General features: G+C 48.9%; 1 protein-coding gene across 2 annotated transcripts in view; it reads left to right on the top strand.

Moving 5' to 3' along the window:
- Positions 1–27,753, top strand: part of LOC133356573 (endothelial transcription factor GATA-2-like) — an 82,964-nt gene that overhangs the window by 20,071 nt on the left and 35,140 nt on the right. The window contains exon 1 of one of the 2 annotated variants that reach the window (XM_061574160.1): positions 16,593–16,760. The exons of the other annotated variant lie outside the window; for it this stretch is intronic. The gene's annotated coding sequence lies outside the window, so the exon portion shown is untranslated. Of the gene's footprint in view, positions 1–16,592; positions 16,761–27,753 lie in introns of those variants that run through there. 2 annotated transcript variants of the gene reach the window in all.

Genomic DNA, 27,753 nt, shown 5'->3' with positions numbered 1-27,753 from the left:
CTACTTACTTGATTGTGTCCGCTTGTTTGGTCTGTTTGTGGGGGGGGGGGAATCTAAAAAACATATTTTCGTTTCATGTTTTGAAACTCCAACGCACCATCGGCTCGGTGAGCGGTGAGTCTCTGGTGTCGTTTTCGTTGTCTTCAAGAATTTTTTTTTTAAAGGGAATTGTTTTTGTTTGAAAATTACTCTTTAAATAAATATTATTGAAAAATAAAACCGTAAAGCAATGCACCGTGACGAATCTCCCCGTGTCTTTGCTTCGCTACTCCGGGACGGGTTTCGTACTTGTCAGAGTTTTTTTTAATTTTTTTACTAATTTGGCCCGGAAAGCTAAACTATGCCGACGGACTATAACATTCCATAATCTTAGCTCTTTCGGTAAAGTCACGTAGGTAAAAAATGAAATTAAAGTTAATAAAAAAATAAATACGACGTTTCGGAGGCAACACGAGTCTCCATCATCAGGTGGGATCGTCACAGCCACATTTGCTGCAGAAAATCTGGTTGTGACGGTCCCACCTGATGACGGATTTGATGCAGCAAATCTGGCTGTGACGGTCCCACCTGATGACGGAGACTTGTGTTGCTTCCGAAACGTCGTTATTTTTTTTTTTTTATTATTTTTTCATTTCATTATTTGATTTTTATTAATTTTAATTTCATTTTTTTCCTACGTGACTTTACCGAAAGAACTAAGATTATGAATCCTTGCAGTCACGAAAGCTTCAAATCTAGAATTATAACATTCCACATTTGGTTCATTTGCAATGTGGAGGCAGAGAATGGGCTTCTGCCACTCTTGTTATGTTCTTCGCGGGAGATCTGGCCTTGGAGACAATGCGGCAGTGGGTTATCGGCGACAAGCGGAGGGCAGGCGTTTTAAGAAATTCCACTCGAGAACGATGTTTGTTTCTAGATTTGAAGCTTTCGTGACTGCAAGGATTCATCTTCTTGGTTCTTTCGGTAAAGTCACGTAGACGGGAAATAATAAATAATAAAAATAAAACATAATAAAATACAATTCTCACGACGTTTCGGCCACAACGCAAGCAGCCGTCCTCAGGTGAAGAACAGGGCTGTCGGAAAGACAGCGTCTGAACATTCTTTCCGACAGCCCTGTTCTTCACCTGAGGACAGCTGCTTGCGTTGTGGCGGAAACGTCGTGAGAATTGTATTTTATTATTTCTAGATTTGAAGCTTTCGTGACTGCAAGGATTCATACTCTTAGTTCTTTTGGTAAAGTCACGTAGGTAAAAAAATGAAATAATTATTTATTATTTTATTTTTATAAATTTTTATTTCAATTTTTTACCTACGTGACTTTACCGAAAGAACTTAGAGTACGATGTTTGTTTGCCAAAGTTTCAAATGAAGATCATCAGCCCATCGTTTTTTTTTTGCAAACGTGTAGGTGGACACTACTATGTGTCCTATGAAGAAAGACGGGGGGGGGGAGCGGGGGGTGAAACGGTATATCCGTGATTCCTACAACCCGTACAGAAAAGATGGTGAATATTATGTATCATGTGATTGTGTTGCTGTTGTTACAATTTTCGGACATATTCGTTTTACCATGGTACAAACACAATGCACTATGGGGTTTTTTACATTCATTCCGTGGCTTGCATCAATTAGCATTGCTTTTTTTACCATGGTAAATATTCAATACCGTGGGGTTTTATTTTAATAATCATAGAACCATAGAAAAATATTGCATCCGTATTCTTAGGTTTTTTTCGGTAAAGTCACGTAGGTAAAAACATTAAAAAGTAAAATAAAATAAAAATAAAATAAAAATCACGACGTTTCGGAGGCAACACAAGCTTCCGTCTTCAGGTGGTACCGTCACAGCCACGACGGCTGTATCAAGTATCGTGTATCGTGGCTTTGACGGTACCACCTGAAGACGGAAGCTTGTGTTGCCTCCGAAACGTCGTGATTTTTATTTTTATTTTATTTTCTTTTTATTTTATTTTACTTTTTAATGTTTTTACCTACGTGACTTTACCGAAAAAACCTAAGAATATGAATCATTGCAGTCACGAAAGCTTCAAATCTAGAATATTGCATCCGATATCAATTCCAACTATGCGTATCGATGGACGATACCATTTGTACTGCAAACTTGGTGGTGGTATAGGCAAAGGGAAAGGCGTGATTCAAGTTCAAGTTTCAAGTTTCATTTATTTGGTATATCCCTGTGAGCCATGCGGTGGTTAATTCGGGTGCAACCGCAACAAACAAAATATGAACACAGAAAGATCTTAAAGCGACGACGCGCAACAGAAACATCCTGGAATAAACCAGCAAAAATTCGAGAAAAAAAACGTATTTAAACGCTGCGTGAAAAGACCCCTGTCAAGCTCTTGGTACGGCCCGTGATAGCCTGCAAATCAACACTCGTGCCCTCTGTGTGACTCTTCCCTTTGGGGGCTGCCCGTGCATCAATGTGGTACAGCGCCGGCATACAGATGTGGAATGTACCATCGTGATGTGTAAGTGGGGGGGGTCCAAATGTTCACAAAACAAACCTGTCTATGAGACATTTCAATAGACATCAACATGATGATGATGATGAATGTACTGTGCAGTTATAACTATTGATATATTCTTCTTGGTTCTTTCGGAATGGAAATAATAAAATAATAAAAATAAAACATGTTTTATTAAATATGTTTTATTTTTATTATTAAAATAAAACATGTTTTATTTGTATTATTTTATGATGTTTTATTTTTATTATTAAAATAAAACATGTTTTATTTTTATTATTTTATTATTTCCATTCTACGTGACTTTACCGAAAGAACCAAGAAGATGAATCCCTGCAGTCACGAAAGCTTTAAATCGATATTGATATATCATTAATGCAACTACACAGTGTCGCAGCCAATCTGTTAATCCACTGCTGGATGAGGAGGGGCTTCACAATCTCGTGCAAGTCATGGGGGGGCTATTTGACCATATTTCACCATAATTGTCAGTGGCAACGCACGTGTTGATAGCACAGCAGAGATTTTTCACTGCGTGACCTCCTGCTGCACCCCACCACGTAGCCCCCCCTCCTCTCCCACCAGATTATCCGATAGCACCTGTTATGCATGGCTGGTGGTCACCCATCCAAATCCCGTCCAGGCTCAAGCCTGTTCAGTTTATTATTACGTGTGCGAGAGGGCGCAACGCTCTATCCCGTTCAGACAAGATAGATGGGGACGAGGCTGCAGGCTGCAAGTGTCATTTGTGTAAACGGGTGAGAGATCAACTGGTCAGGAGTAGGCTCGTTTAGAAGAGTGATTGAATGAGTGAATGATTGAATGAGTGAATGCGTGAATGAGCGAATGATTGAATGATTAAATGGGTGAATGATTGAATGAGTGAATGATTCAATGAGTGAATGAGCGAATGAGCGAATGAATGATGTGAATGAGTGAATTATTGAATGATCGAATGAGCGAATGAGCGAATGAATGAATGAGCGAATGATTGAATGAGTGAATGATTGAATGATTGAATGAGCGAATGATTGAATGATCGAATGATTGCATGATCGAATGATTGCATGAGCGAATGATTGAATGAGCGAATGAGCGAATGATTGAATGATTGGATGAGTGAATGAATGAATGATTGAATGAATGAGTGAATTATTGAATGAGTGAATGATTGAATGAACGAATGAAGAAGCGCCCTCGCGTCCAGCGACTGCGCGTGGCGTGTGAACACTGCACGTGGAGAGAGAGAGAGACTGCACCCCATTGGACAGCACCTTGTCGCACAACTCTATGGCTCTCTGTGCAACTCTATGGATCTCTATGTAACTCTATGGATCTCTGTGCATATCTATGGATCTCTGTGTAACTGTATGGATCTCTATGCGACTCGATGGATCTCTGTGCAACTCTATGGATCTCTATGTAACTCTATGGATCTGTGTGTAACTCTATGGATCTCTGTGTAACTATATGGCTCTCTGTGTAACTCTATGGATCTCTATGTAACGATATGGCTCTCTGTGTAACTCTATGGATCTCTATGTAACTCTATGGATCTCTGTGTAACTCTATGGATCTCTGTGTAACTCTATGGATCTCTGTACAACTCTATGGATCTCTATGTAACTCTATGGATCTATGTGCAACTCTATGGATCTCTGTGTAACTTTATGAATCTCTATGTAACTCTATGGACCTCTATGTAACTCTATGGATCTCTGTGTAACTCTATGGATCTCTGTGTAACTCTATGGCTCTCTGTGTAACTCTATGGATCTCTGTGTAACTCTATGGCTCTCTGTGTAACTCTATGGATCTCTGTGTAACTATATGGATCTCTATGTAACTCTGGATCTCTGTGTAACTCTATGGATCTCTGTGTAACTCTATGGATCTCTGTGTAACTATATGGATCTCTGTGCAACTCTATGGATCTCTGTGCAACTCTATGGATCTCTGTGTAACTTTATGGATCTCTATGTAACTCTATGGATCTCTATGTAACTCTGGATCTCTGTGTAACTCTATGGATCTCTATGTAACTCTATGGCTCTCTGTGCAACTCTATGGATCTCTGTGTAACTATATGGATCTCTATGTAACTCTGGATCTCTGTGTAACTCTGGATCTCTGTGTAACTCTAGGGATCTCTATGCAACTCTATGGCTCTCTGTGCAACTCTATGGATCTCTATGCGACTCGATGGATCTCAATGTAACTCCATGGATTTCTATGTAACTCTATGGATCTCTGTGTAACTCTGGATCTCTATGCAACTCTATGGCTCTCTGTGTAACTCTGGATTTCTATGTAACTCTATGGACCTCTATGTAACTCTATGTCTCTCTGTGTAACTCTATGGATCTTTATGTAACTCTATGTAACGCTATGGCTCTGTGTAACTCTATGTAATTCTATGGATCTCTATGTAACTCTATGGATCTCTGTGCAACTCTATGGATCTCTACGTAACTCCATGTATCTCTATGTAACTCTATGGATCTCTATGCAACTCTATGGCTCTGTATAACTCTATGGATCTCTCTGTAACTCTATGGATCTCTATGTAACTCTGGATCTCTATGTATCTCTACGGATCTCTATGAATCTCGACGGATTTCTGAATCTCTACCCATCTCTATGTGTCTCTACGAATCTGTGTCTCTTACAGATTCCTACGGATCTGTATATATCTCAATGTATTTCTACAGATCTCTCTGGACAATCTTGGGCTGATTCTATCAGTCTGCTCAACGGGGCCTTAGCATCTGAGTTCGAGGCTGGGTGTGAGTCCGAGTCTCTGATATCCCTCACCGCCGTTGTTCGATATCCGTGGCTGGGAATCGGTCTCGGGTCGCCGGGTTCATAGGCCAGGGGCGTGCCCTTTGCACCACCACTCCCACGCCCGCATGCATCCATCACAATAATTGACGAATCATTAAACTTACACTTGTATCTTCTTGGTTCTTTCGGTAAAGTCACGTAGAATGGAAATAATAAAATAATAAAAATAAAACAGAATACAATAATTCTCACGACGTTTCGGCCACAACGCAAGCAGCCGTCCTAAGGTGAAGAACAGGTCTGTCGGAAAGACAGGGTCTGTTCAGACGCTGTCTTTCCGACAGACCTGTTCATTCAGACGCTGTCTTTCCGACATCCCTGTTCTTCACCTGAGGACGGCTGCTTGCGTTGTAGCCGAAACGTCGTGAGAATTGTATTTTATTATGTTTTTTTTTATTATTTCCCTTCTACGTGACTTTACCGAAAGAACCAAGAAGATGAATCCCTGCAGTCACGAAAGCTTTGAATCGAAATTTTATGATGTTTTATTTTTATTATTTTATTATTTCCCTTCTACGTGACTTTACCGAAAGAACCAAGAAGATGAATCCCTGCAGTCACGAAAGCTTTAAATCGAAACTTGCACTTGTGTTGGTGTCCACATATATTGATATTTCTCGGGTGATTTCCATTGGCAACATCGCCACCTTGCAACTCGTACTCCGGCGTCATTCATGTCAACTTATGAATGACCCTGGGGATATAATGTATATCAACTTATTATCTGGGATGGCGCTGCTGTTACCAACCTAGCATCTCACTCATCCGGAAGGACGCTGCTGCTGCTGTTGCTGATGCTGCTGCTACTGCTGATGTTGCTACTGCTGCTGCTGCTACTGCTGCTGATGCTGCTGCTGATGCTGCTACTGCTGCTGCTGCTGATGCTGCTGCTACTGCTGCTGCTACTGCTGCTGCTGCTACTGCTGATGCTGCTGCTGATGCTGCTACTGCTGCTGCTTCTGCTGCTGATGCTGCTGCTGATGCTGCTGCTACTGCTGATGCTGCTACTGCTGCTGCTGCTACTGCTGATGCTGCTACTGCTGATGCTGCTACTGCTGATGCTGCTACTGCTGATGCTGCTACTGCTGATGTTGCTACTGCTGATGCTGCTACTGCTGATGCTGCTACTGCTGATGCTGCTACTGCTGATGCTGCTACTGCTGCTGATGCTGCTGCTGCTACTACTGCTGCTGATGCTGCTGCTTCTACTGCTACTGCTGCTGCTACTGCTGCTACTGCTACTGCTGCTACTGCTGCTGCTACTGCTGCTGCTACTGCTGTTACTGCTGCTGCTACTGCTGCTACTGCTGCTACTGCTGCTGCTGCTACTGCTGCTGCTGCTGCTACTGCTGCTTCTACTGCTGCTGCTACTGCTGCTGCTGCTACTGCTGCTACTGCTACTGCTGCTACTGCTGCTACTGCTGCTACTGCTGCTACTGCTGCTGCTACTGCTACTACTGCTGCTACTACTACTGCTGCTACTGCTGCTGCTACTGCTGCTACTGCTGTTACTGCTGCTGCTACTGCTGCTACTGCTGCTACTGCTGCTGCTGCTACTGCTGCTGCTACTGTTGCTACTGTTGCTGCTTCTACTGCTGCTTCTGCTACTGCTGCTACTGCTGCTGCTACTGCTGCTACTGCTGCTACTGCTACTACTGCTGCTGCTACTGCTGCTGCTATGCGAACAGAGCAGAGCAACGCGGGCATCCAGAATAAAACTCGTCTTCATTCGAGACGCAAACATCATCATCATCATCAACCTAGATTTGAAGCTTTCGTGACTGCAAGGAATTCATGCTCTTTAGTTTTTTCGGTAAAGTCACGTAGGTTAAAAAATGAAATTAAAATTAATAAAAAATAAAATAATAAAAATCACGACGTTTCGGAGGCAACACAAGTCTCCGTCATCAGGTGGGACCGTCACAGTTAAATTTGCTGCATCAAGTGAGGCAGCGATTCCAAGATACAAGTTCTTAAATACAAGTTAAGGGGGAGGAGGGGTGTAGGAGCTTATCAGAATGTGGTAGCCAATGAATGGAACGTATCGAAAAAAAACTAGGAATATCATCATCATCATCACCGCGCCTCGTCTTGGCTTTGACTTTCCTCCTCCTTCACATGAACACCAGGCCGATGCGTTGCGTCTTCTTCATGAGTGTTAAATTAACGGGCACGAGCCACAGCCGTGGCATTGCGGTGATGCAACCCAAACTGTGGGCCGATGCATCGACCCTGACGCCAGCTGACTATTTGGAGTGTGCTTATTCTCCCCGTGGTACCGTGGACTTTTCTTCGGATTCCTCCAATTTCTCTCTCCTCCACGTTTAGAATCAACATAGCGCGTTTAGATGCTACGGCTGATATGAATGTCTACGTGATGACGAGCCACTACGTCGAGCGATATCCAGGAGGAGAAAGAGAGACACCGCAAACTTCCTCTTATATACCAGGCGAGGTAGTTAACATCTCCTAGCCACCGTGATGATGATGACACAGATGCAGACTCAATATACAGCAGGCATCTTGAGGTTCGTGATCGAACCCACGACCTCCTGTATACCAGGCGAGGTAGTTAACATCTCCCAGCCACTGTGATGATGATGAGACAGACGCAAACTCAATATACTGCAGGCATCTTCAGGGTCGTGATCGAACCCACGACCTCCTGTATACCAGGCGAGGTAGTTACCATCTCCTAGCCACCGTGATGATGATGATGAGATAGAGACACGCAAACTCCAAATATACAGCAGCAGGCGTCAGGGTCGGGATCGAACCCGCGACCTCCTGCATACCAGGCGAGGTAGTCAACATCTCCTAGCCACCGTGATGATGATGAGAGAGGCGCAAACTCCAAATATACAGCAGGCATCTTCAGGGTCGGGATCGAACCCGCGACCTCCTGCATACCAGGCGAAGTAGTTAACATCTCCCAGCCACCGTGATGATGATGAGACAGACGCAGACTCAATATACCGCAGGCATCTTCAGGGTCGGGATTGAACCCACAACCTCCTGTACACCGGCCGAGGTAGTTAACATCTCCTAGCCACCGTGGTGATGATGAGATAGAGACACGCAAACTCCAAATATACAGCAGCAGGCGTCTGGGTCGGGATCAAACCCACGACCTCCTGTATACCAGGCGAGGTAGCTAACATCTCCTAGCCACCGCGGGGCACATCACCCGCCCTCCCCCACCCCGCACACCCACCGACCGCGAGCCTCGGCTTATCTCTCGGGCCATCAAAGAAGGGCATTATAATTTTTCTTGTGTTTTTTTTCCCTCCCCCTTACCCCATCACTCCCTTCCCTCCCCCCGCTCCTCCGTCTGTAATTAAACCGCGAATCCCGGAGCCCCTCGGGCTTTTTCGATGTCGGGAAAGAGATAGCCGCTGCCTCTGTAATGAGGGTGTCGCCCCGATGCTCGATCATTCTTGCGCGGCGGTGGTAACGGTATGACACGGGAGGGACATCCTTCGACTTGACTTCGCCATCTTACAACAAACATTTCCACGCGATGATGATGATGTTGATGAGCCACTTCGTTGAGCTATCATCTGTGATAGCCAGGTCGCCTAGAAAAAGAGCTGTACAGCTCAGTGGGACTGAGCTGGTAAAAAAAATTACCCGTAAAAACAAAGTTTTTCACTATAAATCCTTTATATGCGTGGCGGCTAGAGTCCTCTCGTCCTCTGGCTTGAGATGGCTGCCACCTATGGGTCAGATGATTGCCTGCCACCATTAAGCAATTGGTAATTAAATATAAAAAAAAATTCCTGAAAAGTGTAAAGTTATGGGAAAAAAATTTCACGAAAATACATTGTCACGCACAACGAGTCTGTGTGCAAAATGTCAGCTCGATTGGATCACGGGAAGTGGGTTAAAAAACGACCGAAAGATGTGCACGGTCGTAAGCGTGCAAGCAAGCAAGCAAGTGAACTTAATATAAAGGATTTAAAAAAAATTTTAATCATACAAATCGGTCGTGGTGGTGCTGGTGGTGGTGGTAGTGCTGGAGGGGAGCGGTGGTGCAGCGGTTAGCGCGCTGCGCTACGAACCCGGCGACCCCGAGTTCGATTCCCGCTCGCGGCGAACACCCAGTGGCGATTATCTGAACCGGTCCTGGGCCTTCCCGAGTACCTGGGTGCGGTGTGTAAAGACATCACCAGTGGGGAGACAAAGGCGGCCGAGCGTAGTGCTTGCCACCCAACCCCCTCGTGTGCACTGTCCGGCCTGCATAGGTGCTACTCGCTAGCAGCAACTTGCCCTAACAGCCCGTTAAGGCTTTACGGGGGATCTTTATCTTTGTTTGGTAGTGCTGGTGGTGGTGGTGGCGGCTTTGATGGTCCGAATACATTCCGGCCCGCGTATTATCGGCGCGCAGTCATCAAAAAGTCACGCAAACATTCTGTGCCAACTCTGTCTGACTTGAAGTCGTTTTAGCGTTAAAATAGCGCGGCGCCAGTTGGCAAATGGCTTGTCTGCAATTCATGGGGGTGTGGGGAGGTAAAAAATATATAATATAATTTTATGACTCAGTACGAAGTACTGTGGTAGCTGCCTCGCCTGGTATACAAGAGGTTCGTGGGTTAGATTTCGAACCTGAAGCCTGCTGCTGTATATTTGGAGTTTGCGTGTCTCTCTCTTTCATCATCATCATCATCACGGTGGCTACGATATGTTAACTACTTCGCCTGGTATACAGGAGGTCGTGGGTGTTCGGTCCCGACCCTGAAGCCTGCTGCTGTATATTTGTAGTTTGAGTGTCTCTCTCTCTTTCCCGGTGGTCGCGTGGATTTTTCTCCGGGTCCTCCGGTTTTTCCCTCCACGTTTAGAAACACGTGCTTCGAGCATTTGGCTGCTATACATTTCCATGTGATAAGCCCCTTCAATGAGCAATCATTTGTGGCCAGCTCGTTTCTGAAAAGGAGCGGTACAGCTAAGTGGGCCTTACCTGGGCACAATAAAATAAATTTTCGATTTAAAGCTTTCGTGACTGCAGGGATTCATCTTCTTGGTTCTTTCGGTAAAGTCACGTAGAAGGGAAATAATAAAATGATAATTATTATTTTATTATGTTTTATTTTTATTATTTTATTATTTCCCTTCTACGTGACTTTACCGAAAGAACCAAGAAAAGAAAAGAAAAGTTTAGTTTACTTAGCGAGGAGCGGTGATGAAGGAACAGCGACACGAACTCTCTCTCTGTATCGTGGCCAGCAGCAGCAGACATTGGTATCCAGCTCCTGAACGCGTTCCTCATCATAGGCAAGAAGAAAGATCAGCATCAGAACGTTTATTTAGTCTGCGGGTGGAATCCGATGATCTATGAAGCTCCTTTATTTCACAGATGTCTAGCCAGGGCGGGTCAAGAATACGAAGACTAAGCTACAACAACAACAACAACAAAAAAACAACTCCACTGCGGACGATAAATAGGGAACAGAACGAGTGGGCGGACCGATCTGAGGGTGGAGCGGTAGACGCCAATCTCACGGCAGCCTCTTAACCGTGGCCACGAGAGAGCTTCAGTAAAAGTTAACGACTCTAATCGTGGCACCCTCCCCCTCTCTCTCCCTGTGTCTCTCATCTTCCCGTGTCTCCCTGTGTCTCCCCGTATCTCCCTGTGTCTCTCCTCTCCCCGTGTCTCTCCGTGTCTCCCCGTGTCTCTCCGTGTCTCCCCGTGTCTCCCTGTGTCTCCCCCTCTCTCCCTGTGTCTCTCCTCTCCCCGTGTCTCTCCTCTCCCCGTGTCTCTCCCCTCCCCGTGTCTCCCCGTGTCTCCCCGTGTCTCCCTGTGTCTCTCTGTGTCTCTCATCTCCCCGTGTCTCCCCGTGTCTCTCCTCTCCCCGTGTCTCTCCTCTCTCCGTGTCTCCCCGTGTCTCCCCGTATCTCCCCGTGTCTCTCCTCTCCCCGTGTCTCTCCCCTCCCCGTGTCTCCCCGTGTCTCCCCGTGTCTCCCTGTGTCTCTCTGTGTCTCTCATCTCCCCGTGTCTCCCCGTGTCTCTCCTCTCCCCGTGTCTCTCCTCTCTCCGTGTCTCCCCGTGTCTCCCCGTATCTCCCCGTGTCTCTCCTCTCCCTGTCTCCCTCTCTCTCCCCGTCTCCATTTCTTTCCCTGTGTATCCTCCATTCCCCCCTGTCTCCCTCTCTCCCTGTGTCTCCTCCTCACTCCCCCGCGTCTCCCTCTGGGCCTGCTTAAGCTCAGCGTCCTCAATATGTCCCCGGTGCACGGACGGTTAAAGAGGTAAAACATTGTGCGGGTCACGGGGTCAAGTGGCGGTGAGACGCACCCCACTGAAAATGCCGGGTTCACATTTGTGTTTAAGCGAGCAGTCCCCTGAATCACGATGACCAAACCGGGATCTCGAGTCTCGCGAGTAGGCCGTCTAAGCCTGGTCACCAGTGACTCGCATAGAGACTCATAGACTCACATAGGGACTCATAGGCTCGCATAGGGACTCATAAACTCACATAGGGACTCATAGGCTCGCATAGGGACTCATAGACTCACATAGAGACTCATAGGCTCGCATAGGGACTCATAGACTCACATAGAGACTCATAGACTCACATAGGGACTCATAGACTCGCATAGAGACTCATAGGCTCGCATAGGGACTCATAGACTCACATAGAGACTCATAGGCTCGCATAGGGACTCATAGACTCACATAGAGACTCATAGACTCACATAGGGACTCATAGACTCGCATAGAGACTCATAGACTCACATAGGGACTCATAGGCTCGCATAGGGACTCATAGACTCACATAGGGACTCATAGACTCACATAGAGACTCATAGACTCACATAGGGACTCATAGACTAACATAGAGACTCATAGACTCACATAGGGAATCATAGACTCACATAGGGACTCATAGACTCACATAGGGACTCATATACTCGCATAGGGACTCATAGACTCACATAGGGACTCATAGACTCATATAGGGACTCATAGACTAACATAGAGACTCATAGACTCACATAGGGACTCATAGACTCACATAGGGACTCATAGACTCACATAGGGACTCATAGACTCACATAGAGACTCATAGACTCACATAGGGACTCATAGACTCACATAGGGACTCATAGACTAACATAGAGACTCATAGACTCGCATAGGGACTCATAGACTCACATAGGGACTCATAGACTAACATAGAGACTCATAGACTCACATAGGTACTCATAGACTCACATAGGGACTCATAGACTCACATAGGGACTCATAGACTCACATAGGGACTCATAGACTCACATAGGGACTCATAGACTCACATAGAGACTCATAGACTCGCATAGAGACTCATAGACTCACATAGGGACTCATAGACTCACATAGGGACTCATAGACTAACATAGAGACTCATAGACTCGCATAGGGACTCATAGACTCACATAGGGACTCATAGACTCACATAGGGACTCATAGACTCACATAGGGACTCATAGACTCACAAAGGGACTCATAGACTCACATAGGGACTCATAGACTCACATAGGGACTCATAGACTCGCATAGAGACTCATAGACTCACATAGGGACTCATAGACTCACATAGGGACTCATAGACTAACATAGAGACTCATAGACTCGCATAGAGACTCATAGACTCACATAGGGACTCATAGACTCGCATAGAGACTCATAGACTCACATAGGGACTCATAGACTCACATAGGGACTCATAGACTCACATAGGGACTCATAGACTCACATAGGGACTCATAGACTCACATAGGGACTCATAGACTCACATAGGGACTCATAGACTCGCATAGAGACTCATAGACTCACATAGAGACTCATAGGCTCGCATAGGGACTCATAGACTCACATAGAGACTCATAGACTCACATAGGGACTCATAGGCTCACATAGAGACTCATAGGCTCGCATAGGGACTCATATGCTCACATAGAGACTCATAGGCTCGCATAGGGACTCATAGACTCACATAGGACTCATAGGCTCGCATAGCGACTCATAGACTCACATAGGGACTCATAGGCTCGCATAGGGACTCATAGACTCACATAGGGACTCATAAACTCACATAGGGACTCATAGGCTCACATAGGGACTCATAGGCTCACATATGGACTCATAGGCTCGCATAGGGACTCATAGACTAACATAGGGACTCATAGGCTCGCATAGGGACTCATAGACTCACATAGGGACTCATAGGCTCGCATAGGGACTCATAGACTCACATAGGGACTCATAGACTCACATAGGGACTCATAGGCTCACATAGGGACTCATAGGCTCGCATAGAGACTCATAGACTCACATAGGGACTCATAGGCTCACATAGGGACTCATAGGCTCACATAGGGACTCATAGACTCACATAGGGACTCATAAGCTCACATAGGGACTCATAGACTCACATAGGGACTCATAGGCTCACATAGGGACTCATAGGCTCACATAGGGACTCATAGGCTCACATAGGGACTCATAGACTCACATAGGGACTCATAGACTCACATAGGGACTCATAGGCTCGCATAGGGACTCATAGGCTCACATAGGGACTCATAGACTCACATAGGGACTCATAGACTCACATAGGGACTCATAGACTCACATAGGGACTCATAGACTCACATAGGGACTCATAGGCTCACATAGGGACTCGTGTATATACACATAGAGACCCGTACACTCACGTAGAGATCCACCGACTCACATAGACCCATATACTCATTAGAGACCCGTATACTAACACAGAGACCCATAGACTTACATAGACCCATATACTCACATAGAGACCCGTATACTAACACAGAGACCCATATACTCACATAGAGACCCATATACTCACATAGGGTCGCCGAGTTCGTAGAGCAGCGCGCTAACCATATCACCACCGCTCCACACATTTACACAAAAACAAAGATCCCCCATATAGCCTTCTCCGGGTCCTCTGGTTTTCCCCCCTCCCCACATTTAGAATCAACATCACGCGTTTAGAGTATTCGGCAGCGATACGTTTCCACGTGGTGATTCGCTATTATTTGTGGCCAGGTTGCTTCTGAAAAAATTAACCGGTAAAAACAAAGTTTTTCACTATAAATCCTTTATATGCGTGGCATCGGTTTCATTTTATTATTCATTTCTGTTTTTCTTGAGTAAGAGTTTTCATCACATTGGTATTTTAAATTAAATATGAAAAAACATTCCTAAAAATTAAATATGAAAATTTGTTTTTTCTCAAAAGTGGAAAATTTTGGAAATTCCTTTTTCACGAAAACAAATTGTCACGCACAACGAGTCTGTGTGCAAAATGTCAGCTCGATTGGATCACGGGAAGTGGGTTAAAAAACGACCGAAAGATTTGCACGGTCGTAAGCAAGCAAGCAAGCAAGCGAACTTAATATAAAGGATTTTAAAAATTAACCCGTAAAAAAAAAGTGTTTCACTCTAAATCCTTTATATGCGTGGCGGCTAGAGTCCTCTCGTCCTTTGGCTTGAGATGGCTGCTACCTATGGGTCAGATGATTGTCTGCCAGCATTAAGCAATTGGTAATTAAATATTTAATTTTTTTCCCTAAACAGTGTAACATTTCGGAATTTTTTTTTCACGAAAACAAATTGTCACGCACAACGAGTCTGTGTGCAAAATGTCAGCTCGATTGGATCACGGGAAATGGGTTAAAAAACGACCGAAAGATTTGCACGGTCGTAAGCAAGCAAGCACGCAAGCAAGCGAACTTAATATAAAGGATTTAAAAAGAGCTCAATGGGTCCTACCTGGTAAAATAAAAATAGTTAATAATTTAGTTTAGCTTTTCCTGGATCAATAAGTAATCATCACCGTTCAGTAGTGGCTTGAGAAAGAATGTGCAGGCCTTGTACCTTTACCTGTTCTTGTTTACTTTTACTCCTCGGCGCCGTATTTGTACTTCTAATTGTGGAGTTGTAAGCGCGACGAGACATTTGATAAATCAATCGCATTATGTCCCTGATGATGATTAAGATATCGATTACAATGATGATGATGATGATGATTAGGACATTGATGGCAATGACGATGACGGTGACCGGCCCTACGATGGCATTGTTGTACGCACGCTTTGTATGCGTCAAGAGTAGCGCAGTTTGTGTGAAGCGATGATGACAATAAGTGCCACGGTTCGACTCCCGAACCCGGGCGCATGTCCGCGTGGAGTTTGTGTCTCTCCCTGTTCTCCGTCGGGTTTCCTCCCAGAGCAAACAACAACAAAACACACACGCGCACACAATGTGACCGATATTAGCCCCAACATTCCGATGCCAAATTAATTACCCGAATCTTATTCTTAGGTTTTTTCGGTAAGGTTTGATACTAAGAATAGTCTATTCTTAGTCTCAAACCTCACCTTACCATATTAATAATAAGTATGCGGCCCTTGCCCCACCACCTTCTCCAACCATTATATAAACGGAGTGGTAGCTTCTGCAATCTCTCATTTACTTGATACAGCTGTCGTGGCTGTGACGGTACCACCTGAAGACGGAAGCTTGTGTTGCCTCCGAAACGTCGTGATTTTTATTTTTATTTTATTTTACTTTTTAATGTTTTTACCTACGTGACTTTACCGAAAAAACCTAAGAATATGAATCATTGCAGTCACGAAAGCTTCAAATCTAGAATTACCCGAATCTTACTCAAATAGAGTCTCGCACACACACACCAGCAGCAGCAAGCAGCAAGCAGCACAGAATACGTGGCAGGACCCTCCTGAAAGAAACCCCGAGTCTTGAGACTCACCCACGAGGCTTCCCAACAAAGCCTGCGCCTACAATGAGGCACAGTGACCCGGCAGAGACATCAGAGGAGGTAGAGCGAGCCCTCATCGCTGTCTCAAAACACTCGCCCGCATGCATCCTGCACTCTGGAACATACCCGAGCCGCCTTCTGCGGTAGGCACGGGTGACTTGCGCCGTCTCGTTTGACCGGTACAGATAGCGAGAGCAGCAGCATTTTGTACAAGAAAAAAAAGAAAGAACATTGTTGTACATTATATATATGTGTGCGCGCGCGTGTGTGTGTGTGTTTGGTACAACCGTGACGAGCTTCGCATTAGCTGAGTCGTTCAGGGTGTCGACTTGGGAGTCGCGTCTCTCTCGGCTCTTCGTGAGGACTTACTGTGTGGTGACCCAACTCCACTAAGGAGCACACCGCCGTCTCGCGCTCACCACGCGTCCGTATTGTTGCTGTCTATTGAAATATTTATGGGGGGAGAGTTTTTTTTATTTTTTTTATTTTTTTTACCGAATTCGATTTAAACTAAATAAAATAATTTGGCTCTTCTTCTTGTGGTTACTTTTTTTTGCCAGCCCTCCTGGTCTATCTATCTCGAGACTTTGAAAGCTTTAAAGTGTCACGAAACGGTGGGATTGAAGTCGAGTGCACGGTAAGTTTATATATACATACAGACACATCGCGTGATTAGAAAGTCCAACTCGTGTTGCGGCTGTTATCGCAGTGCTTCAGCGGAGGAGAGAGCAAATTCTAAAATAAATACATTTTACTTTGAGCCCTTTCTCAATCCACCGCTGGGAGAGAGCCTACAATTATGCGGTCGGGGCGTTTGACCATACTTCACCACGCTGGTCAAGGTGGATGTGCAGGAGGCTGTCTGAGATATTCACTTCGCCAGCCGTGTCCGGGAGTTGAACTTCCATTCCGCCGTGTTCGTTGTGCGAAGCGCTCACCACGCGCGCCACGGCTCTGCACCCCCCCAGCGAGTGGCAATTCCGAGTTAGAAGGCAAACATTCGCGACGGCGACGACGATGGTTAAATGGTTCTTATTGTTATTCACTTTATTTTATCCACAACGACTGCTGCCGCAAGTGGTGGCCCAGTGGGTCGCGCGCCCGACTCGCGGTCCAGAGCTCGACGGCTGAGTTGGAACTCCCCACGCGGGGAGTGAAACAATGTGCAACGCTTCTCCACCCACCACCCACAATCCACCATCCACCACTCACCATCCACCACTCACCATCCACCCACCATCCACCCACCCACCATCCACCCACCATTCACCACCCACCATCCACCCACCATCCACCACCCACCATCCACCACCCACCATCCACCATCCACCATCCACCCACCATCCACCCACCATCCACCACCCACCATCCACCACCCACCATCCACCATCCACCATCCACCCACCATCCACCCACCATCCACCACCCACCATCCACCCACCATCCACCACCCACCATCCACCCACCATCCACCACCCACCATCCACCACCCACCATCCACCATCCACCATCCACCATCCACCCCCACCATCCACCCACCATCCACCACCACCATCCACCACCCACCATCCACCATCCACCATCCACCCACCATCCACCCACCATCCACCACCCACCATCCACCACCCACCATCCACCATCCACCATCCACCCACCATCCACCCACCATCCACCACCCACCATCCACCATCCACCATCCACCCACCATCCACCCACCATCCACCATCCACCACCCACCATCCACCCACCATCCACCCACCATCCACCCACCATCCACCACCCACCACCCACCACCCACCATCCACCCACCATCCACCACCCACCATCCACCCACCATCCACCACCCACCATCCACCCACCATCCACCCACCATCCACCCACCATCCACCACCCACCACCCCACCACCCACCACCACCCCACCACCCACCATCCACCACCACCACCACCATCCACCCACCATCCACCACCCACCACCCACCATCCACCCACCATCCACCACCCACCCACCATCCACCCACCATCCACCACCCACCATCCACCCACCATCCACCACCCACCATCCACCACCCACCACCCACCACCCACCATCCACCCACCATCCACCACCCACCATCCACCCACCATCCACCATCCACCATCCACCCACCATCCACCCACCATCCACCCACCATCCACCACCCACCATCCACCCACCATCCACCCACCATCCACCACCCACCATCCACCATCCACCACCCACCACCCACCATCCACCCACCATCCACCACCCACCACCCACCATCCACCCACCATCCACCACTCACCATCCACCCACCCACCATCCACCACCCACCACCCACCATCCACCCACCATCCACCATCCACCATCCACCACCCACCATCCACCCACCATCCACCACCCACCACCCACCATCCACCCACCATCCACCATCCACCATCCACCACCCACCCACGCATCACCCACCCACCACCCACCACCTCGAACCGCGTCTCTATGTATCGCTACATATATCTATGTGTCTCTGTGTATAGCTATATATCTATGTCTCTATGTGTCTCTATGTATCTATATGGGTCTCTATGTATCTCTACGTATCTCTATGGGTCTCTATGTATCTCTATGGGTCTCTATGTATCTCTATGTGTCTCTGTGTCTCTATGTATCTCTATGTATCTCTATGTATCTCTATGTATCTCTATGGGTCTCTATGTATCTCTATGGGTCTCTATGTATCTATATGGGTCTCTATGTATCTCTATGTGTCTCTGTGTCTCTATGTGTCTCTATGGGTGTTACTAGACGATCCATAACTTGTATTGCTCGTCCACAGTCGCGCTCCTGCGACCCGCGTCTTGAATTTGTCTCCGTGCGTCTCTCCGTGTCGCTCTGCACGTCGAACTTCTTTCGCACCGTACCTTAGCCAACCGCGCTAATCTGCAGGAGGGTGGTAAGTAGCGGCCCTCGTCGAGGGAGGCTTCGCCCGCGACAAAAACACGGAACTTTCGTGGCGTTGCATTGGCCGCCACTGGAACTTGATCGATGACTGTTTAGATCCCCTGCACATTTAGCAAGCATGGATCGCGGTGAGGAGGGAGAGAGAGAAACGGCGGGGGGTTGGAGGGGTGGGAAAAACAACAAGGGGATATGCCCTTTGCCGGAGGAATGTTGATGCCGCCTATGTTTTCATACATTCCCAACGTGGATCAAGCGCGAAGAGGGTAGCCGCTGCTGATGATGTTGCATCGCACCGAGTCTTGAGTCTCTGTGTCTGCGCGCGTGCGTTTGGGGAGCGGTGGCGCAGTGGTTAGCGCGCCACGTGCGCCACGAACCCGGCGACACGAGTTGGATTGGCCGCTCACGGCCGCCGACGCCAGTGACGACTACCTGAAGCGGTCCTTGGCCTCCCCCTAGGTCGACTCAGCCTCAAATGAGTACCTGGTGCGGTGTGTAAAGATCGCCACGATCGGGCGTGGGTCTTGGCCGCCCACCCCCTCGTGTGCCGTGCCGGCCTTCGTAGATGCTCGCTAACAGCACTTGCCCTGACAGTCTGTTAAAGGATATACCGGGAAACTTTGCCTTTAGATGTGTGTGCTCGCCAACAGCACTTGCCACAATGCTTCACGGGGGATCTTTATATTTGTATGTGTGGGGGGGTGGGGGGGGGGTCACGGGCGTTGGCCGTGAGCGGGAATCGAACTCGGGTTGCCGGGTTCGTAGCACACAGCGCGCTAACCGCTGCACCACCGCGAGACAGACAGACACAAAGACAAAGATACAAACACACTCAGACACACCGCCAATCGTCACAAAGTGGCGGTGACGTCACCACGGCGCTTGTGCCAGGCTAGGTGCACGTTAAGGCCACGTGAAGTGTCGAACGCCCGCTGGCAGGAGGTCACGGGGCAGACCCAGGTGCCACGGGTTGACTTAGATGAGTGGCCGATGCACCACCTGTGCCCCCTACTGTGCCAACTTGCTGCGTTTTAGTCTTCGCTCGTTGTTGTGAGCGTCGCTCCTCCGCCCTCCGTTGTTGCTGCCCAGTAGCGTCCTTCACGAGCTTCCTCCACTGAGGCCGATCTTGACACCGCTGGTACCAGTCATCGGCAAGTCCACTCAGCTCCACCTCCTCCTGTACCACATCACTCCATCTCTTCTCCAGCCCGTGCCGCGCCCGTCTAGCCCCCCCCCCCCCCTATCCAGCCGAACAAAAGCTGTTTAGTCATGCGGTGGCTGGGCATGTGGGCTACATGACCCAGCCAACGCAGCCTTGCCTGCCGGAGGAGCTCACCGATGGGACTTTGTCCTGATCTTTTAAGGATTTGTGAGCTCATTACACAATCCAGCCTGGTTAAACCCAGGATGGATCGTAGGCATGCCAGCCTAAATGTTGTGTAAACATCGCCAGGAAGCACGCAGATTAGAAACACCCAGACACACACACACGCATATTTCCTCTTTATTTCAGCTGGAAAGTCCCATCGAGCTCAGCAGCTCTGCTAGATGGACGGCAGTGACAGCAGCTACACCGAGTTACATAGAGTCTCATAGAGATCCATCGAGTTACATAGAAACCCATAGGGTTACATGGAGACTCGTAGGATGACGCAGAGATCCATAGAGTTACATAGAGATCCATCGAGTTACATAGAGACCCATAGGGTTACATGGAGACTCGTAGGATGACGCAGAGATCCATAGAGTTACATAGAATCCCAAAGAGTTATATGGAGACTCGTAGGATGGCACAGAGATCTATAGAGTTACATAGAGACCCATAGGGTTACATGTACTCATCGTTTTACGCAGATATTCATCCTAGATACCCAAAGGGTTGCATGTAGACATAGACCCACAGAGTTCCAAAGAGACCCAGAAAATCACATAACGATCTAACGAGCGGAGCGCCGGGTGGCTAAAGCACAGCAAGTTGGCACAGTAGGGGGCACAGGTGGTGCATCAGCCAGTCGTCTCGGTCAGTCGACCCGTTTTCATCTGGGTCTGCCCCGTGACCTCCTGCCAGCGGGCGTTCGACACTTCACGTGGCCTCAAGGTGCACATAGCCTGGCACAAGCGTCGTGGTGATGTCAGAGAGATCCATAGAGTTAGAACGAGACTCAGAGACCCACAGCCCAAGAGCCTCGGTGGTGGTGTCAGTCGCAGGGCATTGCGGGGTGGGAATGCGCAAATAAATGAGGGGCAAAGCAACAGATTATTGACATGGAACTCATGCCAGCGCTTACTACAAACAGAAGAAACACTAAATAAATAGTGCTTACATGCAAATCAACAACAGTGCCAAAAATCCAGCCTCAGACACGTGTCTAAATAAACCGAGAAACACAGAAATACACAGAGACATACACACAGAGGCACACACACACATAGAGAAAGACACAACAACAACAACCGCCATTCGCCACTAAGTGGCGGTGACGTCACCACGACGCTTGTGCCAGGCCAAGTGCACCTTGAGGCCACGTGAAGTGTCGAAAGCCCGCTGGCAGGAGGTCACGGGGCAGACTCAGCAGGTGCCACGGGTCGACTGACCAAGATGAGAAAGACACACAGAGACACACACACACAGAGACACACACACAGAGACAAAAACAAATACAAAGAGCCCCCGTATAGCCTTAACAGACTGTAGGGGAAAGTGCTGTTAGCAAGCACCTATATACTGTAAAGGCTGGCACAGCACACGAGGGGGAGGGTGGCCAACACCACGCCCGGCCGCCTTTGTCTCCCCAGTGGCGATGTTTACGCACCGCACCAGGTACTCATTTGAAGCCGAGTCGACCTAGGGGAGGCCAGAACGCGCGCGATGCAGTGCGCGAGTCTATGGCTAGACATACCCTGTATCACATAGAGACACACAACAACAACAACAACAACCGCCATTCGCCACTAAGTGGTGGTGACGTCACCACGACGCTTGTGCCAGGCAATGTGCACCTTGAGGCCACGTGAAGTGTCGAACGCCCGCTGGCAGGAGGTCACGGGGCAGACCCAGATGCCACAGGTCGACTGACTGAGACGACTAGCTAATGCACCACCTGTGCCCCCTACTGTGCCAACTTGCTGTGCTTTAGCCACCCGGCGCTCCGCTCGTTGTTGTGAGCGTTGTTCCTCTGCCCTCCGTTGTTGTTGGAGGGCGACTGCCTCCGACTGCCCAGTAGCATCCTTCACGAGCCTCCTCCACAGGGGCCGATCTTGACACCGCATCCTCCTGTACCACATCACTCCATCTCTTCTCTAGCCCATGCCGCCCGTTTCGCCCCCTCGATCCGGCCAAACAAAAGCTGTTTAGGCATGCGGTGGCTGGACATGCAGGCTACATGGCCCAGCCAACGCAGCCTTCCCTGCCGGAGGAGCTCATCGATGAGAATTTTGTCAATATCTTTCAAGGATTTGTGAGCTCCTCACACAATCCAGCCTTGTTAAACTCAGGATGGATAGTAGGCAGGTGAGCCTAAATGTTTCTAACCGGCGAAGATCTTCCAATAGGGGGATCCACGTTTCGCAAGCGTAGAGAAGTGAGGGAAGACCTGAAGTTTCATGCAGAGCGACAGACCAGGTAGCTTCCACACAGCGTTACGTAACCGATGAAAAGATAATGCCGCTCGACTGATTCGGAGTGAGACCTCTGCCGTTAAACCGGAGCCGGTCATGAGCACTCTGCCCAGGTATGGGAAACTCTCCACTCTCTCCACAACTGCCCTATCACCAATTGGGAGTTGTGGGGGTGGAGTGTCCGATGGTACAAATACCCAGGCAGGTGCTTAGTTTTGGTGGGGCTGATGGTAAGGCCACACCTCTTAGTGGCACGCTCCAGGTTCAGCAGCAGCGCCTCCAACTCCTCCTCTGAGTGAGCAGCAATTACCAGATCATCATCGGCATACATAACATGGTTGCGCAATAGGGAGCCATCCCTTGACCCCACCCAGGCATCGATCAGCCTCCCATTGTATCTGTACCAGATGTAAATTCCTCCGGTACAGATATCTTCACGAACTACGTGGTCGAAATAGATGTTAAATAATGTGGGAGCCAGAGGACATCCCTGTCGCATCCCAAGGTGTACATAGAATGGCTCCGACTCCCGGCCACGTAGTTTTACCCGGGCCCACTCACCATTATGAAGGTCCTTATTGATTGTGAGCAGAGGGTAAGTGACTCCGAAAGCACGAAGAACTACCCAAAGCCCAGGCCTACTGATGGTATCATCGGCCTTGACCAGGTCAATAAAGCAGAGATGTAGGTCTTGTTGGATTTCCCTACACCTCTGCTGTAGCAGACGGACAGAAAATATTGCATCTGTGCAGGACCGTCCTTTCCTGAAACCGCATTGGGGCTCCGCAAGCCTCTCCTCAGTGTGCCTAGCAAAGCAAAGTTGAATAATCTTTGCCAGATCTTTTCCCGGCACACTGAGGAGTGAGATGCCCCTGGAGTTGTTCCAGTCTGTACAGGGCATCTTCCAGTCCTGCGGAACCCATCCAGTGGTCCAGACTGTTGTTATGATGTCATGTAGGGCAGTCTGTGCACAAACTCCACCCTCCCTCAGCATTTCGCTTGGGTGATCATCTCTGCCCGGTGTCTTTCCTGGTCTAAGACTCTGGATTGCCTTCAGTACTTCCTCAACAGATAGCACCTCAGCTAGCCACTCACAGGGGGTGACTTCTTCCAATATTTGAGGCACCGCAGCCTCTGTAGGGTCATTCCCACTTTGTCCCACGTTGCTATCCAGGCTGCGGGATGTCCCCTCCCCCAGGACCTCACAGAAATGCTCAGCAAATCTGCAAACCGGTTCCTGGGGGTCAGAGATTGGATCACCGTTCTTTCCCCTAATGATGGCAATAGGTGCGGCGCTGCAGGTTCCTTTTTTTATAGAATTAAGTAGCGATTTGTGATCGCGGGCCATTGAGGCAGACTATGTCCTCAGCAACCTGCAACCACCACCCATCCTTGCAGCACCTTACGGCTCTCTGAACCTCCGAGCGAATGCTGCGGCAAACCTCCTCATTCTCTGACGTGGGATGCTGTAGACGATGAGAGTGGGCCTGTCGCTTTAATCAGCCAGCCTGAACACCTCCTCTGTCAGCCAGGGTCTCTGGGGAGGTCTGGACCGTGTACCCAAAGCAGCCATTGCAGCTACATGAGTCAGTCCTATACCTCGCCCATTTCCCCACGACAACAGGAGGAGTGGTGGACAATGCCAACCCCAGCTGCAAGCGATGATTAAATTCTCGCTTGCAACTTTCATAAGCTAGCTGAGACCATGTCACTAAGGGTTTGAATGGGGTCCTGTGTGTACACCCACCACTGGAGTAGAAGAATGGCAGGCGCATCTTACAGATGACAAGTCGACGGTCAGTGGGCAGATCAGCTCCACGGTAGGTCCTGGTGTCAAGGACATGGGTCCGCATCTGCTGTTTCGTCACTATTTAGTGAGCAGATGTTCTTGCTTGGACCCGGCATGCATCCATGATGTGTGGATGCGCCGATGCCAGAACAGCGTGTTGGTAATTACAAGCCCATGAGCTGCACAAAAATCTATCAGCCTCCTGCCGTTTTTATTGAGCTGATCTGGCCCATGCCTTCCAATCACTCCAGATCAGGTGCCAGCATCATGACCAACTCGGGCATTGAAGTCGCCCAACAAGATGACTCTATCCCGAGGGGCCACTTTAGCTAGCACCTGTGACAGGAGGTCATAGAAGGCATCTGACTCATCGGCCTTGCTTGCATCCCTTCACGGATGTTCGTCTTCAGTGGGGGCATAAGTAACCACGACCACCACTCCTCACCTCTGGTTGATGGGAAGGCGAACCTAAAGTAGCCTGGGGCTTACAGCTTCCAACACCTCAATGCCACGCTCCCACGCCCCCCAGAGCCGGTCCACCGGACCTCCTGAATACCACAGAGATTCAGGCGGTACCGGTCCAGCTCCCAACAGAGGAGTGGCAGCCTCTCCTCCGCAGTGAGCGTTCGAAAACTCCACGTGGCCACACGCAGTGGTTTTTTGTTGTTTCTGGAGGAGCCCCGAGGGTAAAGATTCAATCTCCTGGCTCCGCCAAATGGAGTTTGGCCAGTAGAGGTCATAGACAGCTGTCCCCCCGGGGCCTCTGGCACAAGCTTATTAATTAAAAATTTCCGTCGTGGTTTAGTGGTAATTAATTTAAGGTGGAGGGGTTACCAGCCTCTCGCACCCATCCATAGCCCCCTTTTGGTCACTGTGGTGGTCACAAATGCCATGAGGGGAAAGGCCAATCGGAATTGGCCCTCCCCCCACAGCACTGCCCAAGATAGCATTGCCCGTCCGGCACCATGAGCAGGTAGGAAGTTGTTTTGCCGGACTAGAGACACACACACACACGTAGAGAAAGACATATACACGTAAATACATACAGAGACACACACAGAAACACACACACACAGAAAAAGACATACACGTACATACACACAGATACACATACAGAGACACACACACACATAGAAATGGACATATACACATACATACATACACATAGACAGATACATATACACGTACAGGAGGACAGATACAGGTTATTGTATTTTTCGATTTAAAGCTTTCGTGACTGCAGGGATTCATCTTCTTGGTTGTTTCGGTAAAGTCACGTAGAAGGGAAGTAATAAAATACTTACTTCCCTTCTACGTGACTTTACCGAAAGAACCAAGAAGAGGTTATTGTATATTTTACAGCGTGTACCCGATTTACGACGTTAAATATCACCGGTTCTATTTACGCCGTCAAAACTCGCAGCTTCTGACACGACTCCGAACCCACATTCTGTCTGGTTTCCGATGTGGCTTCGGCGCTTTTGCTCTTCTCAAGGGTTTTTTTCGTGTGGATTTTTTTTTTGTCAAATGAAACGCCCCCCCCCTGTTAAACACGGAAAGGGAAAAAAAACGCAACAACATCGTCAACTGGCGTTTTTCCTGTTTGTACTATGGGAAAACGGGCTCGTTATATGAAGGGAGTTCCATGGATTTATTGTGTCGTAAAAGCGGGGATCTCCGGTATATATTTTATTATCGTATAAGACAAAGACCCACCGTATAGCCTGGACTGACTGTTAGGGCAAGTGCTGTTAGCGAGCACCTATGAAGGCCGGAACGGCACACGAGTGGGTGGGTGGCCGATACCACGCCCGGCCGCCTTTGTCTCCCCGCAACTCAATTGAAGCTGAGTCGACCTAGGGGAGGCCCAGGACCAGTTCAGATAATCGTCACCGGTGTTGGCCGTGGCCAGGAATCGAGCTCGGGTTCGTAGCGCTAACTGCTGCACTACTGCACACACACACGTAAACGCGAGCATCTGTGTGTATGCGCGTGTGTGTGTATACGCGTGTGTGTGTGTATACGCGTGTGTGTGTACGCCTGTGTGTGTGTACGTGTGTGTGTGTCTGTACGCGTGTGTGTGTGTATACGCGTGTGTGTGTACGCCTATGTGTGTGTACGTGTGTGTGTGTCTGTACGCGTGTGTGTGTGTATACGCGTGTGTGTGTGTGTATACGCGTGTGTGTGTGTATACGCGTGTGTAGGTGTGTATACGCGTGTGTGTGTATACGCGTGTGTGTGTGTATACGCGTGTGTGTATGTGTATACGCGTGTGTGTGTGTATACGCGTGTGTGTGTATACGCGTGTGTGTGTGTATACGCCTATGTGTGTGTACGTGTGTGTGTCTGTACGCGTGTGTGTGTGTTCGCGTGTGTGTGTACGTGTGTGCGGGGAGCGGTAGTGTAGTGGTTAGCGCGCTGCGCTACGCACCCGGCCACCCAAGTTCGATTCCCGCTCACGGCCAACACCCAGTGACGATTATCTGAACTGGTCATGGGTCTCCCCTAGGTCAACTCAGCCTCAAATGAGTACCTGATGCGGGAAACAAAGTCGGCCGGGCGTGGTGCTGGCCACCCACCCTCTCGTGTGCCGTTCCGGCCTTCAAAGGTCCTCGCTAACAGCACTTGTCCCAACAGTCTGTTCAGGCTATACGGGGGATCTTTGTCTTTCGTGCGCGCGTGCGCGCGCGTGTGTGTGTGTGTGACACTGACTGCACGACGGGCAGAACGTTTGACAGCAATTACGGTCGATGAGACGTTTCGTTTTTATAAAGGGAACAAAGATCCCCCGTATAGCCTCTAACAGACTGCTGGGGCAAGTGCTGTTTTCGAGTAGCACCGATGAAGGCCGGCACGGCACACGTGGGGGTGGCGTGTCAGACACCACGCCCGGCCGCCTTTGTCTCCCCACCGCTGTTGCTTACACACCGCACCAGGTGACTCTTTTGATGCGTGCGGAGACGTCGGACCGGTTCAGATATTATCCACGCCGCTGTTGGGCCGCGTGAGCTGGAGTCAAACCTGGGTCGTCTGGTTCGTAGCGCAGTGCCCTAACCACAGCGCCACCGCTCCTCCCCCGCGCTCCCACACTCCCAAAATCCCCGCCGTCTCTGGAGCACTTCTGGCAAGGACACAAAAATGCGACGCGTTCCAAATTAAAGAAGCCCGCCCAGTGTCGCGACCCCGCCACGGAGTGCGCAGGCGGTGCAACTGCGCCGGTTGCCCACCACAAGGTGTAGGGGGCCCAGGGTCGAGAGGACACCCCGGGC

The sequence above is a fragment of the Lethenteron reissneri genome, chromosome 54 (genome assembly GCF_015708825.2).
Source record: "Lethenteron reissneri isolate LAM-NWPU_2019-01 chromosome 54, ASM1570882v1, whole genome shotgun sequence".
Taxonomy (NCBI): domain Eukaryota; kingdom Metazoa; phylum Chordata; class Hyperoartia; order Petromyzontiformes; family Petromyzontidae; genus Lethenteron; species Lethenteron reissneri.
The sequence above is the reverse complement of the archived record's forward strand: the minus strand, read 5'-3'. Positions and strand labels throughout refer to the sequence as shown.